Raw genomic sequence first — 20,980 nt, 5'->3', positions numbered from 1 at the left:
AAAGAAAGAGAATATAGTATGGTTGGAAATGATTCACAAGGGGGCAACTCAAAGGATGGACTCCCCTACGAGGAAAGGTTGCAGGGTTCGAGACATTTTAGTTTAATGAAAGGGTGAGTGAAGAGGTGGCATGATAGAAATTTCTAAAATTATGCGTGGCAGGAAGAAAGTGGATAAAGAAAAGTTTTTTCTCCTTCTCTCCTGACACTGGAACTCACGGGCACCCAATGAAGCTGAGTGTTGGGAGATTCGCGATGGATAAAAGAAAGTACTTCACACAGCGCATAGTCAGACTATGGAACTCCCAGGAGGCAGCGATGGCCACCAGCTTGGATGGCTTAAACAGAGAATTAGACAAATTTGTGGAGGAGAGAGCTGTCAATGGCTATGAGCCACGATGGCTGTGCTCTATCTCCAGAGCTGGAGGCCGCAATGCTTTTAAATACTAGTTGCTGGGAATCACGGAAGGGGAGAATGCTCTTGTACTCGTGTTCTGCACCCTGGTTTTCCATAGGCATCTGGATGACCACTGTGAGAACAGGAAGCTGGGCTAGCTGGGCCAATGGCCTGATCCAGCAGGCCTTTCTTATGCCCTTATGGTTTCCCACCAAAGAATGCAGTTTGTTAAGGGTGCTGGCTGTTGTTAGGAGACTCCTATTCCCCTCATGGGGACTTTAACCATCAATCCCTCTTCCCAGGGAGTTCTAGGAATTGTAGATCTGTACCGGGGAATACGGTTACCTACGTAGTAACTCACAGCACCCTTAAAATACAGCCCCTGGGTTTTTTGGGGGAAGCCATGAAGTCTTTAAAGTGGCATGATCCTGCTTTAAATGTGCAGGGCAGATGAGCCCTGTGTCTTATGCTGGTGATTCTGCTTATGTAGCCAGGCAGCAGTATTCTGGATCAGTGAATCTAGAACATGTGGAACAGAATGTATATTGTTCATCATGAGTAACTGCAGCCCAGGACTGTACTGAGGATTCCATGGAGTGGGGGGAGTGGGGAGTTGGGAGAGATCTCAAGATGTTCCCTGGCCTGGCTTAATCTATCTTGTGATTTTCATTACTTTGAAAAGCTTCATCTGACCAGGCTGAAAAGGGTGTCTGGGCAGATGAATACACCAAGACTATCCCTCCCTCTCTGTGTTTCTGTATATGACACACAGAGAAATATGGTATGGTGAATTGCCTGCTTTTGATATGACCAGGCGCCCTATTCAACCTGGTTGGATGGAGCCATTTAAGGATAGAGAATGAGATTATTGGAAATCTTTCTTGCATACATCCAAGACCTGGGTCTTTTCCTTCTATAGAAAGGCACTTTCCAGGAACACTATGCTTTTCTATGTAACCTCTGGTTATCTTCCACTTTGGCTGAGGGCCATGGAAGGTATTTTTTATGGCTGACTTTGCAACCAAACAATATAAGGTTAGTTTTGCTCCCCCACAGCCACGGCTATACTTTTATCTGTTGACAGCCTTGTCACATCCACCTCCATGATCAGACTCCAGGTTGTGCAGGCCAGAGGGAGACTTTTGTTTGAGCAGTCGTAAAGCCACAGGTAGAAGCCACACACCCTTCCTGTGTGTTCATCCTGTCTTCCCTGAAATGTTTTAATGGCACATGTCAAATAGCATCCTTGTGTTCCTTTCTACACCCTGTTGCCACATACACATTTCCTAATAAGAGGAACTGCATCACCCAAAAAGGGATACAGTTTGCATATGCTGATGCACATTTAGAAGGAATTAGAAATACAATGCCACTCACTATAGTGGGGCAAGCCTGTGGCTAGGAGACCTTTGTGCCTACTCAGGGCCAAGCTAAAAAACTGCATTAGCTTTGCATCTGTGTCTTCATGGACACCATTCTTGGAGACAAAGGACACACCAGTGTTTGTGAATTGGTCCTGGTCTGGAGAAATAAGACAGAGAGGCTGGCACCCACACCATATGTTTAGAACACGTCTTGGCCCAAAGAATCCTGTGAACAGTAGTTTGTCCCCCACAGAGCCATAATTCCCAGCACCCTTAACATGCTACAGTTTGCAGGATTCCTTGGAGGAAGCCATGTGCTTTAAAGGTATGGTGTGGATGCACTGGGTCAATTTTTATGGAAAATGTTCTCCTTTGAGAACCTAGTCATGAGGCTAATGGGTGCAACACTACTAAGCCTAGAATCCTCCTGCTGAGAGACTTGCAAGTACCGCAGTGGGGTAATCTTTGTTGTGGTGGTTCTCTCATCCTCCCTACCTGCACAGGTTCTGACCTTGGATGTCATTAGACAAGGTGATACAGCTGCCTCTGGTAGCATCTTTGAGTGCCATTAAAGGTCATACAACCGTACTAAGGGCAGGGCCATATTTCAGTGGTAGAGCATCTTGCTTTGCATGCTGAAGGTCCCAGGTTTAATCCCCAGCATCTTCAGGTAGGGCTGTGAACTGAAACCCTTGAAAGCTGCTGCCAATCAGTGTAGGTAATATGGAGCTAGATGGACCAGGGGTCTGACTTTGTATAAGGCAACTTCCTATGTTCCTACCTATGTACTTTCATAGCCAATCAGCACTGCCAATCAGTGCTGGCAGTACTGCACTAGATGGACCAATGGTCAAACTCAGGAGAAGGGCAGCTTCATATGCTTCCCTGTACCTTCAGAGGAGGTAGATGTTGACCAGGGATGTAGTCAATGATAATGGGATAGAAGCTGGCAACTTAGTTCTTTCTGCTCAGGAGGTTAATAGGCAAAGGTCAGTCCTGACAGTTCCTCCTGCTAACAAAGAAGCCAGTACAGCAGATATGGTTTCTGGTCGCTTGCCCCTGTTGCATTTGAGGAGAGAAACACAAAACTCAATCATGTACGGATGGGAAACATGAGCCCATGTATGGTAGGGTTTGCACTCAGGATGATTTAATTACCAGCCAACTGAAAACCCATGAAAGGCATTAAGGTTATAGGAACTCTGGATCAGCAGTTCCTTGTGCTTTCGTTCACCTTGTTCTTCTGATCACAGGAATGTCTGTGAAAATCCCACATACAGGAATCGGCTGCTCCCCCTGGTGCTGTTGCCTTCCTTTCCTCAAAGCACTCACAGTACATAACAATGGCTGTCATGGAAGAGCACGGCTTTTGCATGAGGAATAAGACAAAGAGCAGAAGAAATGATTTCTAGTATAGTTCAGGGCACAGATTTTCCACCTCTGTTTTATAACTCGGCTGAGTTATGCGTTGATCTGGGTTGCCTTTGCACAGCAGCACTGGGCTTATTTTTGTCTTCCTGGTGCTCCCTAGCAGGTAATGAGGCACATATGTCAAGGGGTTAATCATCTGTTTTTAGTTACCGCTCTCCAGGTAGCTGATTCATTTTCCAGAGATGTGTTGCTAAAAATAGGTGTGATTATTGACCCCCCTGCCCTCCACACACCTTGTATGGCATTGGCTTGCCAGGTGGAGAGCATCATGAAGACAAATATAGCCCCCCTCCCCAAGGTGGCAACCTTGGGGGTCTAGAACAAGATATCTAGTGTCTTGAGCTGATGCCTTTTGCACAGCCATTCCAAAAGCACATTTTCACATTCAAGGGAACCTTAGCAATTCTGTACCTAGAGATGAGGGGCTTTGCTCCTCAACTGCAGTGCAAAGGTAGCTGGGGAAAATAACGTGCTTGGTTTTCAAATCCTAAGCCAGCTATTAGGAGCACACATGGTGTGTGATAGCCTAGCATGATGCGTGCAGGGCAGGGCAGTTAATCCGCTGAGATCCACAAGGATCTCTGTTCCAGCAAATAACAACTTGCCATGAGTTCGTAGCACAGACACTGGAATGGTCTGCAGCTCCTTTGAAGGCATGAGACTATTTCACACAGTGGAATCTCAGGAATTAGGGATGGATTATTATGGCCACGGCTACATTTTTCTTGGAAATACAGGCCTTTTAAAACAGCCAATATCCTTTAGAGAAATCCCACCGGTCCAAGGGAGAAGGCAGCCTGTTCCAAAAAAACTGGCTTGTTTACACCCTTCCCAATACCTTCAGGAATCCTTAACATACTTCCCTGGGCATTATGGAGTCCAGAAAAAGCCCTTAAGGGCTTCTTTTAGATGACTTATTTGCTGAGCATTCTTCCTGATTGGTTTGCACAAAGTTTACAAGGATTTTAAATTATATCCAGGCTTTGCTGAGCATTTACTCTGATTAATTTGCAGAGTGTTTATACGTTCATCCCACATGTTTCAATGCATGATAACGTCAAGGTTGTAGATTGAATCCCTGTATGAGATGGCTGCGTATTCTTGTATTGCAAGGGGTTAACTAGATGATCTCCAGGGTCCCTTGCAACTCTATGATTCTATGATTTCACCTTCACTTTCCTAAACAGACTGCAAAAAGTCTGTTTCTTTTTTAAAGGTGACTTGTGCAAGGGTGTCAGAGCACTTTAATCTACTTTAATTGCTCAAACCTGAATTTCCTGGTATGGGCCTCAATATCAGTTTTTCTAGAATGCCATGGGGTTCATAGATGCAATGCTCTACTCTACCATTCCTGCTAGCTCTTGGAAATAACTGTAAAACATCTCTATTGCCCCAAATAGTCAAGGATTGAGGAATTGCCCCCTCCCTTCTCTGAAATTTGCAACCACATCAATTGCTGCCGTGCTGTTTTGGTTGAAAGTACCAAGCAGCCCATTATTAGACCAAATTTGATGCTTATGCTTTGTGTGACATACCCATCTACGTTTCTACCAGTCAGTCATTGTCCTGGAAAAAGTATATTTATCTACAACTGCGAGAGAAATTGCTGGCTCCAAGCTACAATTCCCTTTGCGTTCTCTCTCTCTCTCTCTCTCTCTCTCTCTCTCTCTCTTGTGTCTGCATGTGGCATGCAATGATACAAAACTGTGGTCAGACAAGGTTTTGCAGGGGTCAGACCTCTTGCTTCTTTGGGGTTTGGTTCAGGCACTTGTTTCAGGGCTCTTCCAGACTCTCTTTTGTGCTATTTTTTTAGGCACATCTCTGGCCTTGAAAGTGCCCTGTCCGAGCATTTTACTGCTGAATCAGAGCAGATGGCAATTACGTTTTCTGCAGATTGCCATTTGCTCCAATTCAGTGGTAAAATGCAGATTTTTCCCAGGGAATGCACCGGGGCCAAAAGAACAAAAGCTGCTCGGACACAGAGTTTTATACCACGGGCCTGTGCCTGGAGAGTGCAGTGCAAAAGGAAGTCTGGACCAGCCCTCAATCAATACCAGATCTTATTAGGGCTGCCAAATGGATGAGGGGCATAAATGAAAGCAGCCGAGCAAAAGGAACAGAGGAAAGTGTGTGACAAGAGCACAGAGTCAACAAAGAAGTGCAATGAACCTAGATGGCGAATCCAAGCAACAGCTGAACACTCTCTTTACTTTTGCTTAAGCCGTGCCCATTCTGCTCAAAAACTTCACAATTCATGCTATCATGGTTGTTGCAGAGAAGGAGACGTCAGTCTCAGGGAGGTAAAGTCTTCCAAGAGCATTGGCCCGCTGTCATCACATAAGTGGGTGGCAAATGGAGGAACGCAGGAAGCTGCTTTGTACTGAGTCAGAGCATTCATCCATCTAGCTCCATATTGACAGCCACTTCTCTAAGGTTCCAGGCATTGGGACATTCCTAGGCCTACCTAGAGATGCCAGCGGTTGAACCTGGGACCTTCTTCCTGCAAGGCTGAGGCTCTGCGACTGAGCTACAGCCAATTTCAGCCAGAGCCTTTAAAATCTCAAAGCAGCTCTTTTCTGTTCTTTACAACATGCTTCTCTGCAGAAGAGGTTTCTGTTCCCATCTCGTTCTTGTGTCTGCCCTGTTTCACCTACTCAAGTCACCCAGTCAGACCACTTCTTACAGTGATGGGCTGGTGCTAGCAGAAACACAAATATACTCTGCCATTAAATACCTTCTATAATTAGTAACTTGATTTCTAAAATGAAGTGAAAAATGTAGTGTTCCCTCTTGTTTGCTCACTAGATGCTAAAATCTTGTTCCATGACCCGACAGGGCCATGCCCTCTGTTTCCAAGAAGACTTAATAAGGTAATGTTTAGGATGTTACTATCTTTACAGCCCTTGTCTTATTGCAACTGTGTAAAATAAAACAAAACATTCTGAGTGAAGAAGAATTTCAACAGAGTTCATTTTTTAAAATTTTGTTTCTACACAAATGTACCAGAACAAAACTCTATTGTAATCCATCTGGGCTTGGTGTCTCCATCAACCGTGATTGCCTCTCCTCCTGCCTCCATAACCATTAATCTTCCTGACTTGATTGTGGTTGCCTATGAACAGCTTTCAGTTTGAAATCCAGGCATGTTTTATCACTCCCAGTTCCTGGATCCCATAAGAAGCTGTTTGGTTCTTTCAACCAAAAAAGTCTTGCAGCAATTGATGTGGACACAGGCTTTGGAACAGGGAGAGAGGGGTCCTCAATTTTTGACCATTTTGGGCAATGGAGATGATTGTATAGCCATTTTTAAGAGTTAGGGCCTCTGAAGACATCCCTTTTTATTGTGCATTCATGATTTTTGGTGCTCATGATATTATCAGGACAGTCACATATGATTTAACTTTCAATACTATTTGTACCTGCAAAAGTTTTGTGGCTGTCATATTGCTTCATTTCCAGTCAGTGTATATCCTATAACATCCTGCTGTGGTCCTGTAACTTTTCATACCACAAATGTCCAGGGTTGTGTGTTTATGCGTGTCCCACTTTTGTTGCGCTCTAGCCCCTCCAGACAACAATGATGTGGTAGCATTGGGAAAATATCACAGAACAACCAAGGAAGCAGAGTAAATCCACCACTGATGCACTATTATTGTGTCAATAGCATAGTTGCAGAATATACCTGAAATAAAACTTGCCTTCAGAAAGGTGGAATGGCAGAGCAGAGCTTGGGATCTGTGAAGCCCTTGGCTTTCTGTTGGTTCCCACCATTCACCATGATGGTCTCCATCATTCAGCATGGCTGACAAGGAGCTGTGTGACCTCTTCGGTCCCTAAGTCTGCACAGCTGGTTTACTAGGCTTCCCATGGAGGGGAGAGATCTGGAGGGAAATGTGTCTGTGTTTCCTGGTGATGCCTTCCAGTTCTGTACCAGGAAGACAAGAAGCTGCCATCGAGATAAGACCAAGGTGGACCATGTTTGCTCTTTATGGATCTGGTTTAAGTCAGTCTCCTTTGGCCTTCCTCTCCAGTCCTGTCAAAGTGAAGCATTACCCCTAACGATAAGCTTCCCGAATGGCTGTGTATCTTGAGGGGCGCTGCTACTGCTGCTGGAATGTCAAGCGCTCATGCTCAGACAGTCTGCTCCTGCTGTGAGTTGGCTCAGAAGCTGTAATGCAAAAAGCCTGCTAGTTGCTCCTGCCCAGTGCTGGAGAGCCATATGCATCTGATTCTGACCTCCTCAGCTAGTGGTGTCTGAACATGTTTCAGTGCATTAGGCACGGCCAATCAGAAACTGTGAAGGTGCCTGGCCGTCTGCCTTCATGACATGGCTCTGCCAGTTAACACCTGTCCTTTCATCTACCACCTTGACAACATACTTAATTATTCTAAACTTAAAATGTCACGGCATTATTTTAATATGATTGAAGGCGGAAAGTTTGTTTTGCATCCTTTCCCAAGTTGTGCTTGTGGCAAGGTGCCCTGCCATCATCCTTCCTAAGTTATGTTACTGGGTAGCTTTGGAGCTTGGCTACCTGTTAGAGAATTGCTATGCATTCCCCTAAGGGTGAATAGACTTTCCCTATAGCCTAGCAGCTTCTAAGCCAGTGAAACTGGCCTTCCAGATGTTGGCTGGCTCCAACTCCCACCAGCCCCAGGCAGCATGGCCAATGGTCAGTCCAATAACATCTGGAGGGCCACAGGTTCCCCATCCCTGTTCCAGGTAGATCATATAACCAGCACTTAGAGAAGATTCTACTGGAGGAAGTGCTTCCATTCACTTAAGTTTACACACACAGGCCTAATAAGGAAATATAGCCAATGCTGCTTTATAAAGACTGAAACACAGTTATCTTATTTTGGACAGGTCACTGAATACAAGGCAAGTTATTCTTATTGTGTCCACCTTGCTATTTAATTTAGTGTACATCTGTCTCCAGAGCTGCTGGTTCAGAATTTTCCCCCAGCATACTATATTCAACAGCAGTTACAAAATGTGAAATGTAATTCCTTCCCCAGCATGTTTTTGTGTATGAGCAGACATAGGCAGTAGGCTTGTTTTCAATGTACCAGGGCAAGCTTCTGAGAGAGGAGAACCAAGCACAGGATACGTCTGTGTCTGTGCACGCACATCGGTCCTGTGAACCCAGACAAAAACCACAGGCCCTGATAAGGAAAGCCTCCTTCTTGTAACTCAGAGTCATTGTACAAACACATTACACTTGCAGCGCCTGAACCAGCCACGTTACACCAGCTGAGGATGGATTGTTTAGCGATAAGCTGGAGTTTCTTGGCCCATATATTACCTGAAGCAGCTGAAACAAGAATCTGGCTTCCCTTTTAAAATAATAGCAATAATAATAATTGCATGAGCTGCCAAGATTAAATGAGTGGCGAGTGGCATGATTAATGAGTGCAGCAAGGTCAACACACCCTTGCAAGGTCACGTTCAGAACATGGCTGTGGCTGAGTTTTATACTAAATTGAATCTGCGTGCGTGCACACAACTAGAGTGTTAAGTCGGCTTAAAAAGTATTCCTGTTTGGTCATCTCTTTATTGCAGCACAAACATGGGGGGTGGATGAGGTTTGCCCTTGTCAATTTCCTATAGGTCTTTCACACCACTGTTATTGACTACAAGCCTTAAATACCATAGAATCATAGAACTATAGAGTTGGAAGGGACCTCCAGGGTCATCTAGTCCAACCCTCTGCAATGCAGGAATCTCAACTAAAGCATCCATGACAGACGGCCGTCCGACCTCTGCTTAAAAACCTCCAGTGAAAAAGAGTCCATCAACTTCTGAGGAAGTCTGTTCCACTATCAAACAGCTCTTACTGTCAGAAAGTTCCTCCAGATGTTTAGTCAGAATCTCCTTTTTTGTTTCTTGAATTCATTGGTTTGGTCCTACCCTCTGAAGTAGGAGAAAACAAGCTTGCCAGCCCAACTGCTGGACAGGATAAAGAGGCTCACCTTAGTAATGAGACTACTCAGTTTATCCTTCTCTGAAAGGCATTGCTGGTTTTGAGCCAATATGATCCTCTCCATATGCATAGTCACAGCCATGCACAGAAAGGGTTTCTTGTGCTAGTGTTGAGACCACCAGTCAATAGGACTGCTCTGGAGGAAGATTCCTTGAGGGGTTTGCCTAATAGGGCAGTTGTCAAACATTGCCCTCTAGTTCTTTGAAATGGCTGGGCAAGTTGGGTGCAGAGTGTGTCTAGGTCCATTAGCTGCAACCCGTTCCCCAAGAGACAGTGTGATTTGTTTTGGCAGAAGATGACTAAGAGGGGAGCTTAACAATCCATCTCAGAAATCCCTGGGTGACAACTTAATGGTTTGAAGTGAGTGCCAGGTACAGGCATAGAAGTAAATGTTAGGGTTTTGGGAGCCGTAAAATCTTTCTGCAGTCAGTCTTGGCTGGCCTTGCTCAGGGTGTGGCCAAGCTCCACTGGGCAGACAGGACCAATTAGGGAAGGATCTGAGGGCTTTGTTTAGACTGGTTTGAAAGCAAAGCTCGAAATGCCCACAAGGCCTACAAGAAATATGTGTAACTTGTGAGTTGACCCATCAAGCCAAAGGTGTCCCACGAGAAAAGGATGGTATTTGTCTGTTGTGAACCACCCTGGGTCTTTGGATAAAGGGTGGTGTACAGATTTAAATAAGAACAGACAACAACAACAACAACAACAACAACAACAACAACAACAACAACAACGTGTCTTCATAACTTTCCTGTTTTACTAATTTCTTTTGAACAAAGACATGGGGATTGCCAAGTCCTTGGAAGGTGAGATGAAATTGCTGGTGGGGTGCCTGGGACATGGCAGACAGTCCAAAAGGAAGGCTCTGAGGTGGGTCAAGTCTGCTTGAGACATCATGATAAATGGGAACCATGTTATCATGGTATTGTCTTTCTTACTTAAACTTCTGATCAAATGACTATATGAAGTTAGTACAATCTGCCAAGTCCTGTTGATTTGGCCTGAAGTTTCCCATCCCTGAAGTAAGGAGAGGAAACTGTTGGTGTGACAAATGGGTAGTATCTAAATGAGAAGGATGGTAAATGTATGACAAGGCCAAACCAACATTGCAGCTGAGTGCTCCAGACCGTAAGTGCAGCCATGGCTAGTATTTGGCACACTCTGGGACCCATGTCTCTGATGCACATCACCGCACTCTCAAGCACAGCACTACTGTGCACAGATCTGCAAAGGGCAGAACTAGCTTGACTATCATGCTTCTCAATAACTTGTCCATCCATCTGATCCAATTTGCCTTCCCTCAAATTGCACATTAGCTTGTCCGTCCAGTCTTTACTGTCACAAAATTACACTGCCTCCTGAACTGTACTTGAGCTACACTTTTGTAGACAAGTCTACAGCTGTGCATGCTTGCTTGTGTCCTCATCTATTTGATCTTTGATAAAGATCATCAAAGGAAGTCCAACCCCCATCCTGTATTTCTGCAGCGACAGTGATAATTCACAGGCTTCCAAGCCATTATTTCTGAGCAAATCAAACTGCAACTTCAAAAGGAGAAGGGAGACATAGTCTGGACCATTACCCTATGTGCACACAAAACAAATACCTATGGACCAGGTTTCACAATATTGCTTGCCAGCCTAATTTGTTTCAGGAACATTATGGAGATTGGCAATTTTGAAATCTTCTAGCTGTCTGAACATCAGGGCCTAGTCAACTCTGATTCCTGTGGCAGCTGGATTTCAGGATGTCACACATATCCCTTTTAATTTTACTTTATTGCTGAGTGATGTAGGTGGTGCCTATCTTCCTTTGGAAACAAATGTTAAACCACACAGGGAGCACTGGCATGGAAAGGATGCTCTGGAAGGGTTAGGTGAGATGGTTAAATTCAGCCCAGGGTCCCCCGGGAATGCTGCAGCTGCATGGCCATGACACTCTGCAGTACCTTTGCCCCCAAAGGGAATATCTGCAAAGGAGTAGCAGCTGTTATATACTATTGGATCCAGGGAGGGTTTTTCCACTCTCATCTCCTTCAAGGCAGCTGGCACCACCACCTCATGGAAATATGCATTAACCCCACCTTGAATCCACCCAGGCATGCCCCCAACCCAGCTAGTTTTCATTGGTCATGAAGGGCAAGGGTCAAGAGGAGAAATCATTGGATGCATGCTTACAAGCACAGCATCATCTGCAAAAATTGCAAAAAACTGAAACTGATTCCACAAAGCATGACTTGATGGGGCATTGAATGATCCCTGCCTGAACCTCTGGAGAGCCAGACACAGAGTAGACCAGAGGTACCCAATGTAGTGCCCTCCAGATGTTGCTGGTCTACAGCTCCCAGCATCCCTAACCATTGGCTATGAAAGCTGGGGCTAATAGAAACTGGAGCCCATGAAAACCTGGAAGACACTGTGTTGGTTACCCAGTAAACAATACAGGTGTAGATGGATTCACCAGGTACAAGGCAGCATTTTATGACTTTAGGGTTGTGTGCAAGGCGCCCCCATTATTGGTGCTTGCTTATGCACATCTTATGCTTCCTACAAGCAAGAGTTGTATCACAGTTTTCCTTGGCAGCTGCGAGTAACATGGGGTGTGGTTGGGAACAGGAGGCCAGGAGATGCAGGAAGCAGGACGGAAGTTTCTGTGTGCAATCATTCACACTGGCTAATTTCCCACCAGGTGCTTGGGATCAAGGAACTAGAAACAAAGACACACAGAAAGGAAGAACAAAATGGCTGTTAGCAAGAAACCTGTGCATCTGGAACATGTAAGGGTGATGTAAACAGCAGTGATAAATGTGCTCAGGCCGCAGCAGCAGGATATACACGACGCCTGGATTCACCATTGCTCTCCCCCAATCCCCACTTCGCTAATACACTGTTTATTGACAAGGAACGTCATATTTCTTCCAAGAACTTCATACGCAGATTTGTGTGTTCTTAATGCATTGCCAGGTGTGAGGAGGAATGGGTCATGTCAAGAAGACCAGGGACAGCTGGGGGTGCACAGCAGAGCAGAGAGACTGAGATTGCCTCATAAGGCTCCCACACGCCTCTTGGTGGTGTCCACAGCCTTTTGGTCCAGTGGTTAGCATGCCAGGCTTATTTATTGATTTATATCAATCACTGTGCACTACTCAAGGCAGCTGACAGCAATTTAAAATCCTCTGTGTCCTAAAAACCCATTGCACCATAAAACTGCATCAGAAATGCAGCATTAAAAATACAACAAAGGCAGAGGCCACAGATAAAACATGGCCTTAAATACAGCCCATGCTTAGCTGGCAAAAGCTGTCAGAATAAAAATGTTTTTACCAATCAGCAAAGCACCACTGGGTGTGTGTGTACTTCACAGAACAAGGAGTCCTGCAATAGTGGTGAAGACAGTGAGAAGTAGTGAGAAACGTGGAAATTCTGCAAAGACCGTTGGCATAGTGTGGGTTGCCAGTGCCTAGGGTTGTGTGGGAGGGAGAGAAATGGATGGAGTATGCATGCGCATTCAACTGCCCAATGGCATCTGCATCGCCCAGGAGATTGCAGCCGCAGAAATAAGTAAAATAATAGTCATTCCGTTGCCTGAAGAAGTCACTTCCTGGCTCTCATGGGGAAGCTGTTTTCAACAGAGCCCAGCAATGGAAGTGCACAGCTGAATTGAGGCAACATTGGGTGTTGAAATTTTGCACCTGGGGCAACCACCCCTATGTCCCTACCACCACACTATGCTACTGGTATAAACATAAGAAGAGTCCTGCTAGATCCTCCAGTTCAGCACCCTGTTCTCACAGTGGCCAATAAGATGTCTATGGGATGTCCACAAGCAGAACAACACTCTCTCAAGTTCCCAGCAACTGGTATTTAGAGACATCCTGGCTCTATCATTGGAGGTAAAACATAGCCATCCTGGCTAGTAGCCATGAACGGTCTAATGCTCTTTTAAGAACATCCAAGATGGGGTCCACCATCACTACAACTTTTAGGAGTCAGTTCCATAGTTTTAACTACATGCTGGGTGAATAAGTACTTTATTTTGTCTCTCCCAAATCTTCCAAATCTTCATTGCATGTCCCCAAGTTCTAGTATTATGAGAGAGGCAGAAAAACCTTTCTCTGCCACCCACTACCCAAGACATCATGTTCACTTCTCGGATGAGTGCTGTGGCTGATGATGACATAGTACTTCTATGACAAATGCTATCTGGCTCTGGCCACAGAGCAAGAGACTGGGAAAGGAGGGCTGGTGGAACTCACAAGTCTTGCTTGCTATGCACCCAGACACTAGTTGCTGGGCTGCTTGCACAGGGAAAGAACAAATGTGCAGGTTCTATGCTACAACAAAAGAATGCTTACAGTTCTGTCCGCATTCATTCTTTTATGCATTAAAGAGGCACAGAAATTCTAAATCCCCTTGGAAATCACATGGGAGAAGCCATCCAGGGATTGGGAACTGGCCTCCCTTCCTGTCCTACTGACACTCCTGATGAATGTCCAAGAGAGGACATTGACCTCTGCTGGGTGCCAGCAAGAAAATTCTCCCCTGCCCTCTCTCCAGATGGGACTCGTCTCCATGTTTATGCAACCCAAGGAGTCAGTAGAATTAGTCCCTTTTCATTTTGCCCTTTTTTGAGAACCGAGAGTTTAATTCCCACCAAACAATGTTCTTTTCCAACAAGCTTAAAATAAGCCCTTTAGGCTGCAGTGGCCTGTGAGTTGCTAGCATTGTGCAAATATGGACTTGTGCAGAGAGTGCCTATGACACAATGAGAAGGCTATTTACTGGTTGGGGGGCAGGGAGGAGGAGGAGGAGGAACGGAGGGGGGGGGGAGGCCAGGAAGTTGAAGGGAGGGGCAGCAGGAAAGCTTGCGATCTTCATGCCCCCATATGGCCATTCTCTAAACAGCAAGAGCTTTGTTCCAGCAGACATGGGAGGGTGATGAAATGTAATTGGATTTAGTGCATGGGAACTTGTATATTGAACTTGGGGGTGTGGTTATGCTGCACTGGCAGTGCAGCTTCATAAACTGCATTTCTATGGTGAAAGGGCAGGGCATAGGTGCACATGTTATACCTCCACAGTTGGGGAACTCAGGCACACATATCCATGCACAAACGTTCACAAACACAGGCATGGTCTTCTAATTTGGACTGTAACATCTCATGTGACAGAGACAGGAGGTGCTTGGCGTTTCCCAAGCTGTTGCCCTATGGATGCCCTTCAATTCGCACCAGCCAAAGCCACTATGGCCAGAGATCAAGACCAGTAGGGACTGGAGTCTGGAGGGCAGCTGGTTGGGGAAGGCTACTTGGACGGATGGTGGCAAAAGCCAGAGCGGAAAGAAAACAAGGGGGCCATTGGCACTTAAATGTGAGCTTAATGGATGGGGGTGGGGTGCAGCTGTCTTCAAAATGTTCCATTTATTTAGCTGGCTATTGGCATACTGATCAAGTCTCTAATCCTCTTCACTGAATCAAATAGATTTACAAATGTTTTCATGTGAAGTGATTAAGACTGCTACATGTGCATGTGATTAAACACTGGAAAAAGGATCCCCGACCCCCCAGCCATGAAAACAAGCCTCTTCTTTTCCACTCTGAGGCAATTATCTTAAAATCACAACCCCTGCCCCCCACTACAGCCCCCCATACGACATCCTTCACAGCCCTTTCCAGTCTCATACACTTTTGAGGCTTTGCTGCTATCGGTCGATTGAACACACTCGGCAGTTGCCATGTGCAGTTGTGCACTATGCGGTTAGAGTTTGCTTAAACTTTCTTTCCCTAGATGGAATTGCCAAGACAGCTGGAGCATGTTGAGAGCATAAGCTGGCTGGTGGCGGGCCAACTGATAGAGCAGGCTGGGTGGGCTTGCTCTCCTAGGAAAGTTACTGAAACAATGCACAGAAAGCCAAGTGCCCAAATTCGGTAGGAGTGGGCCGTAAGCTCATTTGTAAATATGTGTCTGCAGGCTCCCCACACGGTCCAAATAATGAGATGATTCAGGGTAAGCCCTACCTGGGTTTGGTTTCCTTTGGAAATGGATTGAGGTGTATTTTATGTAATATTTGTTTGATTTATAATCATTCAAGCAGAACAAACAGCAGGCTGCCCTACATGGCAGCAAATCCATTACCCATCATGCACCAGATCTTCAGAGACCTCCCTCCCCCCACACCTATTCCCTTCCCTTAGCTTGAGGTGGGATGCCATCATCCTCAAGCTGTTATGACTGTATTTTTCTAAACACGAGAGAGAGAGAGAGAGAGAGAGAGATCTCCAGTTCCAGAAGACCAACTCCTACCACTCAGCTCTCCATCAGCCAGGCGTTCTGTACTATTAACAAGCAATTTCCTCCCAAAAGGAGTGGTTGGCTCATAGCTGTAACCACTGTAATACTTCCTATCCTATTGTGCAAGTATGTAGGCAGACTTGCTCTCTGAACTGCACATCCTTCCCTAAAGTTGAGGTTTGTGGATGATAGCATTGTTTCTGTCTTTCAAGAAAGCTGGTCCTGAGCACAGAGAATTTACCTGTGATGAAAGAGGTATTTCACATTTCTCTCTCCCTGAAAGAGCAAAACTCCAAGGTTCAAGCAGAGCTGAAGACTCAAGTCAAGTGTAAACAGCATTTTCAGCTGTTGGCAAAACAAAGGCTGCTGTGAAGAATCCTATAGGTAAAGGTAAAGGTACCCCTGCCCGTTCGGGCCAGTCTTGCCAGACTCTAGGGTTGTGCGCTCATCTCACTCTATAGGCCGGGAGCCAGCGCTGTCCGCAGACACTTCCGGGTCACGTGGCCAGCGTGACAAAGCTGCATCTGGCGAGCCAGCGCAGCACATGGAACGCTGTTTACCTTCCCGCTGGTAAGCAGTCCCTATTTATCTACTTGCACCCGAGGGTGCTTTCGAACTGCTAGGTTGGCAGGCGCTGGGACCGAACGACGGGAGCGCACCCCGCCGCGGGGATTCGAACCGCCGACCATGCGATCGGCAAGTCCTAGGCGCTGAGGTTTTACCCACAGCGCCACCCGCGTCTCTTATTCTGCTGTGAAGAATCCCATACACTTCTGTAATACAGACTAGGACAAACTGGACCAATGTCCCAGAGCCTGTTGAGTGGAGGAGTGGAGGCAAGATTGTGCCTGTTCAGGGAAAGGAGAACAATGTGAACTTCCACTGGGTTGAAGAAGGCATTTGTTCTTTTAATTAAACAATATGCTAGGAGAAAACACACACAAAAATACATTCTACAATCTGTTACCAACAGTTCAAAATGTGCCTCACCAGATGTGAAATGGCAGCATCTACACACAGTACCCTCATATACATGCCTGTGCATTTATATACATGTATAAATGTATATAAATGTACAGGGATGCGGGTGGCGCTGTGGTCTAAACCACTGAGCCTCTTGGGCTTGCCTATCGGAAGGTTGGCGGTTCGAAGCTCACCACAAGGTGAGCTCCCATTGCTCTGTCCCAGCTCCTGCCAACCTAACAGTTTGAAAGCACACCAGTGCAGGTAGATAAATAGGTACCGCTGCGGTGGGAAACGGCATTACCATGCACTCTGGTTTCTTCCACAGTGTCCTGTTGTGCCAGAAGCAGTTTAGTCATGCTTGCCACATGACCTGGATAGCTGTCTGTGGACAAACGCTGGCTCCCTTGGCCTGAAAGTGAGATGAGCGCCACAACCCCATAGTCGCCTTTGACTGGACTTAACCATCCAGGGGTCCTTCACCTTTACCTTTTTGCCTTGTACATGTATATATAATATCAGTGGCGTAGCGTGGGTTGTGAGCACCCGGGGCAAGGCAAGTAATTTGCGCCCCCAACCCGTGGATTTGCGCCCCCTAACCCGTGGATTTGCCCTAGCCCCAGATGTTGCGCCCGGTGCGGCCGGCCCCCCCTGCACCCCCCACGCTACGCCACTGGATAATATACATGTATATTAGAGATCAGGCAGATCTACCTCCATCCCATTCAAAGAGTTACTTTTTAGAGACCTTGGGAGTGAAGGAGGTAAGAATCCCGAATTCCAGGAAACAAGACTAACGAGATGTTACAAATACATTCCCAAAAGGCAAAACTAGGGACAGTACAGTGATATCCCAGAAAATAGGAATGACTAGAGAATATGCAATCAGTCTAATTATCATCTTTGCAAGGGATGAGGCCAGGCCAAACAGAGAATGGGGCAATTTCATACTCATCTGCTTTATGCTTATCTCTGTAAGCCGCGGGGCATTTGCTAATAAGCTTGTCGAGTCTTCCTTCCCACTCAGCTGAGGCTTCCCTGCCAGTTTGGCTGCTGTGCTGTGAACCATTCCTTCCAAGCTCTCCTATAGGCGGCTGTCTCATCTCTCATCCGCCCAGGGAACAGGAAAGGAATTTTTAAGGTTAAGTACTGGAGCCTCTGCTTTTAAGAACAGTGTTTGGTATCCCTGGTGAGGCATTTCTGGATGCATTCCTTTGTTTTCTGCCATGCCTGACTAGTCGTGATTTAAAACTGTTTTAAATGACGACATGTTTTGCAATGAGTTTCTTAGAGCTTGAGAAGACTGAAATACCAGGACCATCCATGGTGGTGTTGTGTGAGGGGTGGGGGTTACAATGGTGACAGTCATTTGCCTTTACTCTAGCACCACCCTGTGGCAGCTTTCTGGAAAGGCAGGGGTGACTGATCCAGTCCCACCCCAGCTGTTACCAGTCAGGCCAAGCTAAGCCAAAGATCCCACACACTTGCAGATTTAGAATGTTTTCAGACAAGACTTAAATCACCTTTGAACCTCTAGGGTGTCCTATTTGTATGAATGTATGATTGTTTTTAATGTAGAATTGAAAGCAGGCTTCTGAAATTAAGACACAGTTTGTGACCAATGTAGGTTTAATGCTCAGATTATCAACCACTTTAAGCAACAGCAAAAGCTAACAAGAATCTAAGCTTACATGTGAAAAGACCTGCTATTTTTCAATGCCTCCTGGAATAGCAGCTACAGAAGTATTAGCTAGGATGATTACATGAATAAGGTTCAGGCAGTTCATCACATGATACAGGGTTAGGAAGGCAGTTTTGATCTATTCAAACCAGCTGGTCCAGAATGCCACAGCCAGAATGTGGGGCTGGTTATGGGATGCATGTGACTCCTGTGTTACAAAAACTCCACTGCTTACTGGTCTGTTTTGAGGCACAATTCTTGTGGGATATAGCCAGCTTAACTCTAATGCATGAAGGGGTTAATACCATAGAGTAAGCTGTTCTGCCAGGCTTAGCTAGGTCACACCCACTCACCTTGGAAGGAAGGGCTATCAAACTTCTCCCACTTTCCACTATTCTGTTTCTTCCACCATGTGAACTCAACCCAATAAGGACATCTATATTGGATGCTCCAATCTTAGGACTCAGCTACATTAGTCCAAAAAATAATTTGAAATGCATTATCATAACATTGTGACAGCAGATGGCGCTGTAGAGTTCAATCCTTTGGCAATGTGATTTCCCATTATGAACTTTACAATGCATTTTCCTGAAACATTTTTTTTTTATGTGTCTAGATCCAGCCTTAGACTTTGTTGGCTTTAGCAAGCCATCTTTGTGTTTCTATACAAATAATTTAGAAACATTTTACCACTTTTTGAAACTAAGTTGTACTGCTGGTCTTTTCTTGCTGCTGCACATGAATGTGACCTTTGAAGAGTTTGTAAGTAAACCACTTTTAACTTACCAAAGATGTGGTCTCTTTCTATGTTAAGGGAAAGTGGGGAGCTTTTGGAACAAACTTAGAAGGGAGAATTTTAAAGGTCTAACAGCCTTTATTTCCTTGTTTTACTTTGCTGCATGTTTTGTGATTTTAAATCTCTGCTAGGTCTCACTCTCCAAAGAGAACTTGCCCCAAACCTGCATCTAGGCATCCAGGGAATTCTTCTTTCATTCTTTAACCAAATTACTAAAAGCACCAGCAATTAAAAATGCTAACAGTGACCAGGCCTACAGCTGACAAAACTTCAGAGAATACAGCACAACTAGAGAGTAGCAGCTAGAGAGAGGAGCTGTAGTTCAACAACAGCTGATGTGTCTGGTTCCTAATTAGCCAGGCTGCATGTGTTGAGCCACTGATTTATTGATGTGCAATGCATTATTAAAGGTAAAGGGACCCCTGACCATTAGGTCCAGTCGTAGCCGACTCTGGGTTTGCAGCGCTCATCTTGCTTTATTGGCCGAGGGAGCCGGCGTACAGCTTCTGGGTCATGTGGCCAGCATGACTAAGCCACTTCTGGTGAACCAGAGCAGCGCACGGAAACACCGTTTACCTTCCCGCCGCAGCGGTACCTATTTATCTACTTGCACTTTGGCGTGCTTTCAAACTGCTAGGTTGGCAGGAGCAGGGACTGAGCAACGGGAGCTCACCCCATCGTGGGGATTTGAACAGCCGACCTTCTGATCGGCAAGTCCTAGGCTCCGTGGTTTAACCCACAGTGCCACCCCCGTCCCAATGCATTAGTACACCACCTTTATTAATAAAAGCTAGTGGGTCAGATGACCACCAACTATCTCAGCCTTTGCCAACTTGGTGCCCTCTAGATGTTTTGGACTACAACTCCCATCAACCCTAGCGAGTTTATGCTGGGGATTGTAGTCTAAAACATCTGGATGGCTCCAGGCTGGTGAAGCTTGAGCTAACTCATCCACCATATATAAACAGTTAAAATGGGTTTCTTTTCCTTCCACTGATGTCAAACTAGAAATAGAGGCAAAAGGGAGAGGAACAAGAATTGCAAGCCACCGTTGGATCATTTCAAGTTATTCTACAGCATTCAGATGTTAAATCCATCCCTTAGGTATAATTTAAGCTGAGCTTAGAAAGCAAACAAACTTTTTGGTCAGGTTGCTGTAAGGCTGCCTAGCTTGTGTGAGAGATAGAAGAACTCTGTGTGTGCACTCCAGAGAAAAGAGAGTGAGTGTAGGCAAATATAACTCGCTATTTTATATAAAAAAGCAAACACATTTGTCAAAGATTATGACTTGTTTTCATTTGACTGTGTGTGTCTTGTGGCTCTGGGACCTGTGGAGTTTTTGGTATGCAGACTGCAGCACTGGGGAATGTGGTCATACACACAACCCATCCCAATGTCTTACTTGGGCATTTCTTAAAAAGACACAAATTTTAGTTATTTAAGGGGGAGGGGTCTTGCATTTCATCAAGAGGCTTTTCTTGCTTAATACATTGCTTGATTACGCACTTCATAACCTAATACACTAACTGATGAAACCAAGACAGAAGTATTCAGCAGGGCCTGAATGCAATCTGTTACGGGGGAAAAAGGTGTGGCGATGTTAGCATTCATTTGGCTTTTGTTGCTGTTGCCTTTTTGTGTGCAGAATCAAATCATTAGACATTTCCTAAGAAAGATTGAGGATGGAGACAATGTATATGTACTCCACGTAAGATAAATTAAAGCCTGGCTTCATGGGATGGTGATTCTCCCTCAGAGAAATATTTGATAAGCAGGAGAAAGAAAGAAATGAGACTTCGTTATAGTAAAACAACAGCAAGACAATTTATTATGGCATAAACTTTAATAGATTACAATGCACTTCATCAGATGCATGAAGTCTTATCCTGCATTATGGGTGTTACACACACACACACACACACACACACACACAGAGAGAGAGAGAGAGGGGGGGGGAGAAATAGTAAACAGTGATGTCAGAAAGAAATGAAATGCAAAAAAAGTGCAAGTAGTAAGATTTTCCTGCATTTCATTTCTTTCTGATATCACTGTTTACAATCCTCTACCACTCACCA

General features: G+C 45.3%; 2 long non-coding RNA genes across 6 annotated transcripts in view; one reads left to right on the top strand and one right to left on the bottom strand.

Annotated features, from left to right (window-relative positions):
* LOC310755817 overlaps nt 1–896 on the bottom strand; it is a 29,598-nt gene extending 28,702 nt beyond the window's left edge. For all 4 annotated transcript variants that reach the window (XR_014544564.1, XR_014544565.1, XR_014544566.1 and 1 more), the window contains exon 1: nt 746–896. This is a non-coding gene — a long non-coding RNA (uncharacterized lncRNA). The remainder of the gene's footprint in view (nt 1–745) is intronic.
* On the top strand, nt 6–12,075 carry LOC310755818. Of its 2 annotated transcripts, XR_014544568.1 has the most exons (5): nt 6–113; nt 1,481–1,564; nt 5,997–6,061; nt 9,955–10,045; nt 11,864–12,075. It is a non-coding gene; the product is annotated as an uncharacterized lncRNA (long non-coding RNA). The 2 variants fall into 2 exon arrangements; XR_014544569.1 differs by lacking the exon at nt 6–113 and having other exon boundaries at nt 1,392–1,564.
* Nucleotides 12,076–20,980: the final 8,905 nt, after the last annotated feature.

The sequence above is a fragment of the Podarcis filfolensis genome (genome assembly GCF_964270895.1).
Source record: "Podarcis filfolensis genome assembly, chromosome: 2".
In the NCBI taxonomy this organism is placed as follows: Eukaryota; Metazoa; Chordata; class Lepidosauria; order Squamata; family Lacertidae; genus Podarcis; species Podarcis filfolensis.
This window is presented reverse-complemented; position numbering and strand designations above follow the sequence as displayed.